General features: G+C 37.2%; 1 protein-coding gene across 3 annotated transcripts in view; it reads left to right on the forward strand.

The window, feature by feature from the left end:
* UNC80 (unc-80 homolog, NALCN channel complex subunit) overlaps window positions 1-12,814 on the forward strand; it is a 238,039-nt gene that overhangs the window by 151,807 nt on the left and 73,418 nt on the right. The gene's annotated exons all lie outside the window — the stretch shown is intronic.

The raw sequence follows: 12,814 nt of genomic DNA on the forward strand, positions 1-12,814 counted from the left end.
TGTCACTGTATAGTTTGCACAAGGGCAGCATGTCTCTCCCAAGATGTTACCAAATTATAGAGAATGATTTCCCCCAGAACCTACATTTTCACTATATTTCACAAAATATAAAATTCTTTTTGTGCGTTGTGATTTCCCAGATTGACCATGAACAACCATTATTAATTTTATTAAATCTTATGTGAGTAATAGTCTGTGTTCAAATCACAATATCAAAATAAATTTGTGAAATTTAAGCGATGTGTCCAAAGCCACATAGCTAACAAATGGTAGAGGTAGAATCTGGATTCTTCATCGTTTTCCATTTTTTGTGCATATTCCTTTATTTTATAGTTATTTTAATTGAAAATGCACATGGTTAAAATTCAAATAATATAAGAGTGTATGAAGTTTAAAAGTATCACCCTCTTTCCCATGACTCCCAGTCCTCTTTCTCAGAGGTGACAATTTTTAAATTTCCCAGGAAACCTCTGGGGTAAACTATGCATATATATATATACACACATACCTATGTATGTATATATTACGTTTCCTTTTTCACACAAATAGGACATACCATAAAGACTTCTTCATTTTGCATTTTTATCTAGGAGACTTTTTTAAGAGTTTATTTGAACAAAAATTGATTCCAATCAGGCAGTGCCAAGCTACAAGTGGTTAGGAGCACTCCACCAAGAGTAGCTCAGGGAGAGACTTTTATAGAGAAAAGGCAGAAGCAAAGAAAAGCAATTATTTATTGTCTGTAGCGTAAAGCCTAGTTAGCTGTTTGTGATTGGTTATCCTTAGCATTTTGATTTGTAACCTTGAGGTGTTTATAGGCATAGATTTTGGTTTGCTTATGTAAGCTGCCGTGGCATTAGAGCTACCTCAGTCTAATGGTCTCCTTTTAAAACAACTTAACAATTTCCCCCTTTTGGTCATCCTCTCATATGTGAAAAGGTGACCAAAAATTTAGTATTAATGCCACTCTTTGTCACCATCAGAGTTAAGTTTCTCTTGTCTCATTGTGAAACTCATAGTAGCTAATGATGTCATGTCCGTGGAAGAATTGTTTTGCTGTTCATCTCGTTGTTCATCTTGTTCCTGTTTCTCCAAGCACAGTAAGACCAGCTAATGTACTGCTGATGGCTGTGAACATGCATTTAAGACCTTTGAGAGAATATAGCACACCACAGAGACTACAGTGATAACTATTAGGAGGATAATATCAAGAGACTAAAGTGTACTCCTTAGCCAGGGCCCCAGTGAACCAAACTAGCTGGTATCAAATAAATCAAAGGATGTACCTGTTTAACCAAGTGGCTTGTTTGTTAATTTTCTGCATTTGCTACAATACTAGAGATATTGATCAGGGCGCAGCAGGAGACATTTGCTATGGCACATGTTCAGCCAATAACTAATCTAAAGCAATTCTATTATCTAAATTTACCTTAGCAAGAAAACCGTGGGACTTTGGCTGTTCAGCTACAGCCTTAGCAGTAGATTCATCAGCAGTTGCCAGAGTTAAGGAGCATTATCTTCCTATGCATTAACAGAGAGAAAAAGCAAGTAGTGAAAAGGCAAAAGGAATAAACATTTCATATTGGTGATAAAGACCTTGATCTGCAATCTTGGGAGACAGCTGTCTACCACAAGATGCCATCTGCCTCTGGGTAAGAACCTCCTTAGTCAATTTTAATTTTAGGTCTCTAGCTGGTATGCAGTTCCAAGAGTTTGGAGAAGCCCTTTTTAACTGAGGGATGTGGACCCAAGGTTCAATTCCATGAAGTTTTCTAAGTAGTTTTAATTGTATGTATTGATTAGAATTCTTAATGCTTAGAACTGTTTTTTCCTAGTGAAACTAAGACGTAAGCAATTGTGGAGTGTCTGTTATACTAGCATTCTGTGGGTTGGCAAATTTATAAATACATTTCACGATTTCTGGAAGTATGTTCTTTCTTAGTAAATTTTTCATTGTGGCACAAAACATGTTTAGTAATAAACGCAAATATCTTTAGTGCCTCTGAAAAGGAAGCCAAAAGTAGATAAAGCTATGTTCAGTAATTAATGTTTCAGTATTGTATCTTATTTGGAAATGATCTAGATATTCGATGAATATCCATCATTTCACTTATCTCAGCATAACTTTAAGGTTTCAAGTTACCAAAAAGATTTTAGAAACTATTTTTAAGTAGACATACCATAAAGCATAATGTTGAAAAATTTATTTATAAACTTTTTACTTTTTTAAAAAGTAAACTTTTATTTACATCTATTTAATTTATTTGTTCTTAACAATTATGTTTAGAATATTCATGAAAATTTCATGAGACATTAAACAGATAACCATCATTTTAAGTTATTTTTCTTTCTGACAAATTCTATAACATGAGTTTATTTGATTTTTAGTAAACCTAGGTAGGATAAAAGTATTATATTTAATGCTAATAACTCTAAAGACATACCTATTTTGATTAAACCAACAAACTTAAACCACTTTTTATTTACTGAAGATTATCCTAGATCAAATGAACTTGAAAAAATTTTTGGTTGGTTTCTGAGAGTATACTTGATTTATGTAAATGCTTGTTTGTCTTTAAGCCAATTAATAGAGCTCTTTACACATTAATTTTGGCGATACCATCCAAAGGTAGAAAAATATCACACATCTACAACATGCAAACAGGGATATACATAAACATACAGACAGATGCAGAGATCTTATAGCTTTAGTTTTAAAATTTTGGCCATGAGACAGGTATGATAATGCAAAACTGACTAGTTTATAAAAGAACAGTTGGATCTAAATTGTGTTTCTGGCAGATAAAATAAGTTAAGGTTACCTACTCAGATAGCTAAAACTTTTACTAATATTTGTGGAAAAGACTATTAAGATTTTTCATTCATTTAATTTCCAAAACAGCTCCCTTCTTTTTCTGATAAGAATTACTTCCCTGAAGTTTACATTTCCAGAGATGGCTTTGGGTTCCTAGAGAAGACCAGGTAGAACGTTTATATCTCAAAGGCACAGAGAAAAGATATAAATTTCTCCAAAAAAGGCTTTTGTTTCCTAAATCCAGTGTTTTTTTTTAACAATATCTGCAAGCCTTTTGAGATAAATAGGGGAAATTTGGGGATAGGTAAAAAGGATAGGTGGGCTTTGAGTTGTTTCTAGAGCCACATTTCTGTTCTTACAAAGACTTAGTGTGTTAGACAGTTGTCTTTAATTCCTTGAAAGATTGGGTTGCAGCCTGACTATCAAGATGCTGACCCAACCATCCAACTACATTATTCTTAGTTTTCTTCTTTCTATCATGGAGAAGAGCTCTAAGATGGAAATCAAAAGATTCCTGCGTTCTAGAGCTGTGTGTCTTTGGAACGCTTCAGTAAATCCTTCTACAATGGCTTCAGCATGTTTTTCGTTCCCTCTGGGTACATAATTTTATTTTAGGTTAGGGGAGAAGGCCTAAAAAATGGTTCCTATCAGGCTCTGAATATCAGCTTCCAATTTGGCCAACTTCTGACTATAGAGCTAATTTAAAAAAAAAATTTTTTTTTCAAATATTTTGTCAGGTTCGAGCAAGACAAACAGTAAATATTCCTGGCAGTATTGAACTACCCCATGAGCACAACATCCAGAGCCAGCCCCAAAGATAGCCAAAAGAAAGAAGGACTTAGACAGTTGCCCTGAGAGCTGGCAGTGGGAGGACCCTAGCCACAAATGGAATGTAACCCACATTTCTGCCTGGCTATATTTTTGAGTTCCCCAACCTGATGATTGCCAAGCTAAGTTCTCAGGACAAAAAATGAGATGGACAAGAAGGCAATAGCTGTCCCCGGGAGAGAAAGGATCAATAACCTTTTTTTTTTTTGGTAATTTGGAAAGGAAGCGGCAATGTGAAATTTTACCTTCTTCTCTCAACCAGCCACCACAGGTAGAGAGGTCTGGGGGAGCTGACGTTAGTAAAAATTCTTACTCTTTGCCGGCTTCTGCCAGTTTCCCCAGGGTGATGTCTGCAGGCTCCAGAGTGAGGGAAGCATTCCAGTGGGTCTCATCCTGGTCACCAGTAACTGTAAAGGAGGAAAAATAATTTTCCCTCTACCCTTAATAGTGAGTGCCTGGCTGAAATACTTTTTCCTCTAGGATAACTCATAAACGGATAGGCTTATCTAAGATGATTTAAAGTTCTCCACTGTGGCCAATGTAATTCAAGATTATCTTTGGTATAGTTAACCTACTTGTTCCTTAAAAAAAAAAAAAAATTCTGTTCACCTGAGACCTCACACTAGACTCAGTCCAGTTTTAAGTCAGACCCAGTCTGACCCTGGATCCAGTCTGGTTTCTAAATTGGAACCAGTCCATTCCTGAGCCCAGTCTGGTTTTTAAGTCTGACTCATTCCAACTGCAGCCGGTTTCTGGACCCAGCATGAAAAAGAAAGGCTCAGATAAAGTCTGCAAGCTCATAACACAAAAACTTCAGTGCTAGGATTTGAGAGGGACTTACCCATGACCTCCAGAGGCAGCGAGAAAGCAGCAAGCTCAAGGTCTCAACAGATACCTCTGCCGGGTTGCTCATTTCTCCTGTGGGCTGTTGGGGGGGCGTCTCCTTTGGTTCCCTCTTCTGACACCAGAACTGTTAAAAGGTAAACTGAGGCATATTAAAAATTTGAACAAAGATAAATTTGAATTGAGAAATGCCAAACAAGAAGTGGTTAAGAGTTCTCTCTAGGAGACCATTTTTAACATCAGTCTATAAGTTTGCCTATTCTTTTTAATGGCTACCAAATATTCCATTGAATGAATGGATATAACAATTTATTTAACCTGGAAATTTTAGTTGATTCTTGCCTTTTGCTTTTTTTATACTATGCTGCATCAAATGTCTTTGTAAAATGTCTTTGTTCACATTAAGTATCAGATTTTTGCTTCTCTACCAAGTATTTTTCGGAGAGAAGGGCATGCTCCTTAAATATGGGACAGCCATGGACATTTTCATGGAAGTTATGAACAGGGGGACTGAGCTTTAAGAAAACCTAGAAGGAAGAGGAAATGGTATATGCAAAGGCACATGGGGTGTGGAAATGCACTGGGTTGATTTGGAAAGCCTGAGGAGGAATTGAGACTGGGGTGGCTTTTGTAAAGAGGTTGCTAGTCTGTAATATTAAGCAAGTGAGCGGGTCTCACATTGTAACAGACCTTGAACAACAGGGTTAGGAGTGTGGACTTTCCACTGAACTGTGGGAAACCACTCAGGGGTTCCGAGCCAAAGAGTAATGTTGCATATAATGTTGAATTATTGCCAAGTTTAAAGTGGCAGCAATGAGTGGAGTGGCTTGGTTTTAGAAACTGATTTTTAGATGACGAGGAGACATATCAGTGGTGATATGACACTAAAGCTAATGAGAAAGGCCATAGCTAGAGAGAAACTTGGGAAAGCTTGATGTATGTGGCAGCTGAAACAATGAGAGAGGATTATTTCCAGGGGAGGATGATTTCTTGGTATAGAGGAGAGGGCTGAGGAATGAACACTAGGCCATTGGCTTTCTCTACCTTCAGAGGACAGGAAGAAGAGCTGACCAGCAAAACCCAGAAAAACGACCAGAAAAGTAGAACTTAAGTAATCTCAAACCATGGAAGTAGAGGAAGATCCTTTTCAAGGAGATTGTTATGAAAGTGTTAAAAACTGAAAGAAAAGAAATGCTGTAAAAATATCACTGGATCTGCTGATTAGTGAGCATTACAAGAAAACTGTTTCAGTAAAGAGATTGAGGAAGAACTCCAACTGCAATGACTTAGAGAGTGACGATGGTGTTTAAAAATACACTTTAAAGAAAAGTAAAGAAAAAAGAAAAAGTGGAAATTTAAGGAGGTGGTAGGATTAAGAAACAGATTATCAAAAGCTACTGATGACAGTAGCTCACATTTGTTCTAGAACTCTATCATACACACTATCTTACTTGATCCTCATAACAACGATTGTATAAACGCGCAAAATCCAACTCAGAAGGTTGAAAGGACTTTTAACCAAGTGCACACAGCTCAGAATTAGCAGAGCCAGGAAATCAAACCCAGATCTTTTGACTACAAATAGATGCCCTTTCCATATACCACTTTGCCTCTAAAAAATAAAATATGCTTTAGAATTCTGTAGTACTTTTCATGTCACAAAGCACTTTCTCATACATTATTTTATTCTAACAACAAATTAGGAGGCAGCTATCAGCAGCATCCTCATCCTCACTCTCATCATCATCATCGACATTTTACCAATAGAGAAACAAAGGTTAAGAAGTTAAGAGGCTTGGCCAAGATCAATAGGAGAGAAGTTTCAGAGCTGGGATTCAACCCCAGTTGTTCTAACAATTGCCTGAGCATGTTTTGAGGATCTTGGGAAAAGTAGAAGAGAGTTTTTAAATTATATTTTTATGATCAACACTGGCTCCTCCATCTATGCTACAGAGTGTATTTCTTTTCCTCATTATTCATTGACTTTGTAACTTATCATAGCACTGATCTTTCTCTTATTCATATTTGGCTTTCCCCCCAAAAAACAACGATGGTATTATGGTTCATGAAATCTCTTTTGGTTTCTCAATCTCTTCTACCTCTTGGAAAGGTAGATGTTTCTAATAGAGTCTACCTTATGAGTGTTATTTTTATTATTTAAAAATTTTAACATCTTTATTGGACTATAATTATTTTACAATGTTGTTTTAGTTGATGTTGTATAACAAATTGAATCAGCTATACTTATACGTATATCCCCATATCTCCTCCCTCTTGTATCTCCCTCCCACCCGCCCTATCTCAACCCTCTAGGTAAACACAAAGCACTGAGCTGATCTCCCTGTGCTATGCAGCTGCTTCCCACTAGCTATCTATTTTACATTTGGAATTGCATATATGTCCATGCCAATCTCTCACTTTGTCTGAGCTTAACCTTCCCCACCCTGTGCCCTCAAGTCCATTCTCTATGTCTGCGTCTTTATTCCTGTCCTCCCCCTAGGTTCTTCAGAACCATTTTTGTTTTTTTTTTAGATTCCATATATATGTGTTAGCATACGGTATTTGTTATACTCTTTCTGACTCACTTCACTCTGTATGACAGACTCTAGGTCCATCCACCTTACTACAAATAACTCAATTTCGTTTCTTTTTATGACTGAGTACTATTCCATTGTATATATGTGCCACATCTTCTTTATCCATTCATCTGTTGATGGACACTTAGGTTGCTTCCATGTCCTAGCTATTGTAGATAGACCTACAATGAACATTGTGGCACATGACTCTTTTTGTATTATGGTTTTCTCAGGGTATATAACCATTAGTGGGATTGCTGGGTCGTATGGTAGTTCTATCTTTAGTTTTTTAAGGAACCGCCATAGAAGCTGTATCAGTTTACATTCCCACCAACAGTGCAAGAGGGTTCCCTTTTCTCCACACCCTCTCCAGCATTTATTGTTTGTAGATTTTTGATGATGGCCATTCTGACTGGTGTGAGGTGATACCTCATTGTAGTTTTGATTTGCATTTCTCTAATGATTAGTGACATTGAGCATCCTTTCATGTGTTTGTTGGCAATCTGTATATCTTCTTTGGAGAAATGTGTATTTAGGTCTTCTGCCCATTTATGGATTGGGTTGTTTGTTTCTTTGCAATTGAGCTGCATGAGCTGCATGTATATTTTGGAGATTAATCCTTTGTCGGTTGGTTCGTTTACAAATATTTTCTCCCACTCTGAAGGTTGTCTTTTCATCTTTTTATGGTTTCCTTTGCTGTGCAAAAGCTTTTACGTTTCATTAGGTCCCATTTGTTTATTTTTGTTTTTATTTCCATTTCTCTAGGAGGTGGGTCCAAAAGGATCTTGCTGTGATTTATGTCATAGAGTGTTCTGCCTATGTTTTCCTCTAAGAGTTTTATAGTGTCTGGCCTTACATTTAGGTCTTTAATCCATTTTGAGTTTATTTTTGTGTGTGGTGTTAGGGAGTGTTCTAATTTCATTCTTTTACATGTAGCTGTCCAGTTTTCCCAGCACCACTTATTGAAGAGGCTGTCTTTTCTCCATTGTATATTCTTGTCTCCTTCATCAAAGATAAGGTGACCATATGTGCATGGGTTTATCTCTGGGCTTTCTGTCCTGTTCCATTGATCTATATTTCTGTTTTTGTACAAGTACCGTACTGTCTTCATTACTGTACTTTTGTAGTATAGTCTGAAGTCAGGGAGCCTGATTCCTCCAGCTCCGTTTTTCTTTCTCAAGATTGCTTTGGCCATTCGGGGTCTTTTGTGTTTCCATATAAATTGTGAATTTTTTTTTCTAGTTCTCTGAAAAATGCCATTGGTAGTTTGATAGAGATTGCATTGAATCTGTAGATTGCTTTGGGTAGTGTAGTCATTTTCACAATGTTGATTCTTCCAATCCAAGAACATGGTATATCTCTCCATCTGTTTGTATCATCTTTAAATTCTTTCATCAGTTTCTTATAGTTTTCTGCATACAGGTCTTTTGTCTCCTTAGGTAGATTTATTCCTAGGTATTTTATTAATTTTTGTTGCAATGGTAAATGGGAGTGTTTCCTTAATTTCTCTTTAAGATTTTTCATCATTACTGTACAGTAATGCAAGAGATTTCTGTGCATTAATTTTGTATCCTGCTACTTTGCCACATTTATTGATTAGCTCTAGTCGTTTCCTGGTAGCATCTTTAGGATTCTATACGTATAGTATCATGTCATCTGCAAACAGTGACAGCTTTACTTCTTTTCCAATTTGGACTCCTTTTATTTCTTTTTCTTCTCTGCTGTAGCTAAAACTTCCAAAACTATGTTGAATAATAATGGTGAGAGTGGACAACCTTGTCTTGTTCTTGATCTTAGTGGAAATGGTTTCAGTTTTTCACCATTGAGAACAATGGTGGCTGTGGGTTTGTCATATATGGCCTTTATGATGTTGAGGTAAGTTCCATCTATGCCTACTTTTTGGAGGGCTTTTATTGTAAATGGGTGTTGAATTTTGTGAAAAGCTCTTTCTGCATCTATTGAGATGATCGTATGGTTTTTTCTCCTTCAGTTTGTAAATATGATTTATCACATGGATTGATTTGCATATATTGAAGAATCCTTGCATTCCTGGGATAAAACCCACTTGATCATGGTCTATGATCCTTTTAATGTGCTGTTGGATTCTGTTTGCTAGTATTTTGTTGAGGATTTTTGCATCTATGTTCATCAATGATATTGGCCGGTAGTTTTCTTTTTTCGTGACATCTTTGTCTGGTTTTGGTATCAGAGTGATGGTGGCCTCGTACAATGAGTTTGGGAGTGCTCCTCCCTCTGGTATATTTTGGAAGAGTTTGAGAAGAATAGGTGTTAGCTATTCTCTAAATGTTTGATAGGATTCGCCTGACAAGCCATCTGATCCTGGACTTTTGTTTGTTGGAAGACTTTTAATCAGAGTCTCAATTTAAGTGCTTGTGATTGGTCTGTTTATATTTTCTATTTCTTCCTGGTTCAATCTTGGAAGGTTGTACTTTTCTAAGTATTTGTCCATTTCTTCCAGGTTGTCCATTTTATTGGCATATCGTTGCTTGTAGTAATCTCTCATGATCCTTTGTATTTCTGCAGTGTCAGTTGTTACTTCTCCTTTCTCATTTCTAATTCTATTGATTTGAGTTTCTACCTTATTTTCTTGATGAGTCTGGCTAATGCTTTATCAATTTTGTTTATTTTCTCAAAGAACCAGCTCTTAGTTTTATTGATCTTTGCTATCATTTCCTTCATTTCTTTTTCATTTATTTCTGGTCTGATCTTTATGATTTCTTTCCTTCTGCTAACTTTGGGATTTTTTTGTTCTTCTTTCTCTAACTGCTTTAGGTGTAAGGTTAGGTTGTTTATTTGAGATGTTTCTTGTTTCTTAATGTAGGATTGTATTGCTGTAAACTTCCCTCTTAAAACTGCTTTTGCTGCATCCCATAGGTTTTGGGTCATCGTGTTTTCATTGTCATTTGCTTCTAGATGTTTTTTGATTTCCTCTTTGATTTCTTCAGTGATCTCTTGGTTATTCAGTAGTGTATTTAGTATTTAGTAGTAGCCTCCATGTCTTTGTATTTTTTACAGATTTTTTCCTGTAATTTATATCTAGTCTCATAGCGTTGTGGCTAGAAAAGATATGTGATACGATTTCAGTTTTCTTACATTTACCAAGGCTTGCTTTGTGACCCAAGATATGATCTATCCTGGAGAATGTTCCATGATCACTTGAGAAGAAAGTGTATTCTGTTGTTTTTGGATGAAATGTCCTATAAATATCAATTAAGTCCATCTTGTTTAATGTATCATTTAAAGCTTGTGTTTCTTTATTTATTTTCATTTTGGATGATCTGTCCATTGGTGAAAGTGAGGTGTTAAAGTCCCCTACTATGATTGCGTTACTGTTGATTTCCCCTCTTATGGCTGTTAGCATTTGCCTTATGTATTGAGGTGCTCCTATGTTGGGTGCATAAATATGTACAATTGTTATATCTTCTTCTTGGATTGAACCCTTGATCATTATGTAGTATCCTTCTTTGTCTCTTGTAATAGTCTTAGTTTTAAAGTGTATTTTGTCTGGTATGAGAATTGCTACTCCAGCTTTCTTTTGATTTCCATTTGCATGGAATACCTTTTTCCATCCCCTCACTTTCAGTCTGTATGTGTCCCTAGGTCTGAAGTGGGTCTCTTGTAGACAGCATATATACGGGTCTTGTTTTTGTATCCATTCAGCCAGTCTATGTCTTTTGGTTGGAGCATTTAATCCATTTACATTTTAGTTAATTATGGATGTGTATGTTCCTATTACCATTTTCTTAATTGTTTTGGTTTGTTATTTTAGGTCTTCTCCTTCTATTATGTTTTCTACCTAGAGAAGTTCCTTTAGCATTTGTTGTAAAGCTGGTTTGGTGGTGCTGAATTGTCTTAGCTTTTACTTCTCTGTAAAGGTTTTAATTTCTCCGTCAAATCTGAATGAGATCCTTGCTGGGTAGAGTAATCTTGATTGTAGGTTTTTCCCTTTCATCACTTTAAATATGTCCTGCTACTCCCTTCTGGCTTGCAGAGTTTCTGCTGAAAGATCAGCTGTTAACCTTATGGGGATTCCCTTGTATGTTACTTGTTTTTCCCTTGCTGCTTTTAATATTTTTTCTTTGTATTTAATTTTTGATAGTTTGATTAATATGTGTCTTGGCATGTTTCTCCTTGGATTTATCCTGTATGGGTCTCTCTGCACTTCTTGGACTTGAGTGACTATTTTCTTTCCCATATTGTGGAAGTTTTCAACTATAATTTCTTCAAATATTTTCTCAGTCCCTTTCTGTTTCTCTTCTTCTGTGACCCCTATAATTCGAATGTTGTTGCATTTAATGTTGTCCCAGAGGTCTCTGAGACTCTCCTCAATTCTTTTTGTTCTTTTTTCTTTATTCTGCTCTGCAGTAGTTATTTCCACTGTTTTATCTTCCAGGTCACTTATCCATTCTTCTGCCTCAGTTATTCTGCTATTGATTCCTTCTAGAGAATTTTTTAGTTCATTTATTATGTTGCTCATCATTGTTTGTTTGCTCTTTAGTTCTTCTAGGTCCTTGTTAAACGTTTCTTGTATTTTCTCCATTCTATTTCCAAGATTCTGGATCATCTTTACTATCATTACTCTGAATTCTTTTTCAGGTAGACTGCCTATTTCCTCTTCATTTGTTTGGTGTGGTGGGTTTTTCCTTGCTCCTTCATCTGCTGTGTGTTTCTCTGTCTTCTCATTTTTCTTAACTTACTGTGTTTGGGATCTCCTTTTCACAGGCTGCAGGTTCGTAGTTCCTGTTGTTTTTGGCATCTGCCCACTGTGGGTAAGGTTGGTTTAATGGGTTGTGTGGGCTTCCTGGTGGAGGGGACTGGTGCCTGTGTTCTGGTGGATGAGGCTGGATCTTGTCATTCTGGTGGTGTTTTGGGGGGATGTGATTTTAGGCAGCCTCTCTGCTAATGGTTGGGGTTGTGTTCCTGTCTTTCTAGTTGTTTGGCATAGAGTGTCCAGCACTGGAGCTTGCTAATTGTTGAGTGGAGCTTGGTCTTAGCATTGAGATTTAGATCTCTGGGAGAGCTTTCACCGTTTGATATTATGTGGGGCTGGGAGGTCTCTGGTGGTCCAGTGTCCTGAACTCGGCTCTTCCACCTACTTGGCTCAGGCCTGACACCTGGACGGAGCACTGAGACCCTTTCAGCCACACGGCAGGCTCTTTTTGGCCCTCGTCTTCCTTTTTTCAAGCCACCACACGTCAGCCACTTCTGTGCCCTCAGAGTTTCCCAGTGGCGCCCACTCACTGGATGATGAATGTTATTTTTAATATAACTAATGGAACTGAGACAGTTTTGGGGTTTTTTTTAGTTTTTTTTTTTTGCAGTACGTAGACCTCTCCCGTTGCGGAGCACAGGCTGCAGACGCCCAGGCTCAGCGGCCATGGCTCACGGGCCCAGCTGCTCTGCGGCATGTGTGATCCTCCCGGACTGGGGCACGAACCTGTGTCCCCTGCATCGGCAGGCGGACTCTCAACCACTGCGCCACCAGGGAAGCCCACTGAGACAGTTTTAAATGGACATTTTTATGGTTACTCTTTAAATGGACATTTTTATGGTTACTCTTTAAATGGACATTTTAGGGTTACTCTGAGATGACTCTAGCCATTTCCTAAAAAGGATATTTCAGCTTATAATTTCCTTTCTTCACTTGTTTCCTCTGGCATCTACTTTTCACTGTGAGCCAAAGGAAACTTTGCTTAAAATGAGTTTTTCTACTGCAGTGTCATGCTGTCAC

Source organism: Phocoena phocoena, chromosome 7, assembly GCF_963924675.1.
Source record: "Phocoena phocoena chromosome 7, mPhoPho1.1, whole genome shotgun sequence".
NCBI classification, from domain to species: Eukaryota; Metazoa; Chordata; class Mammalia; order Artiodactyla; family Phocoenidae; genus Phocoena; species Phocoena phocoena.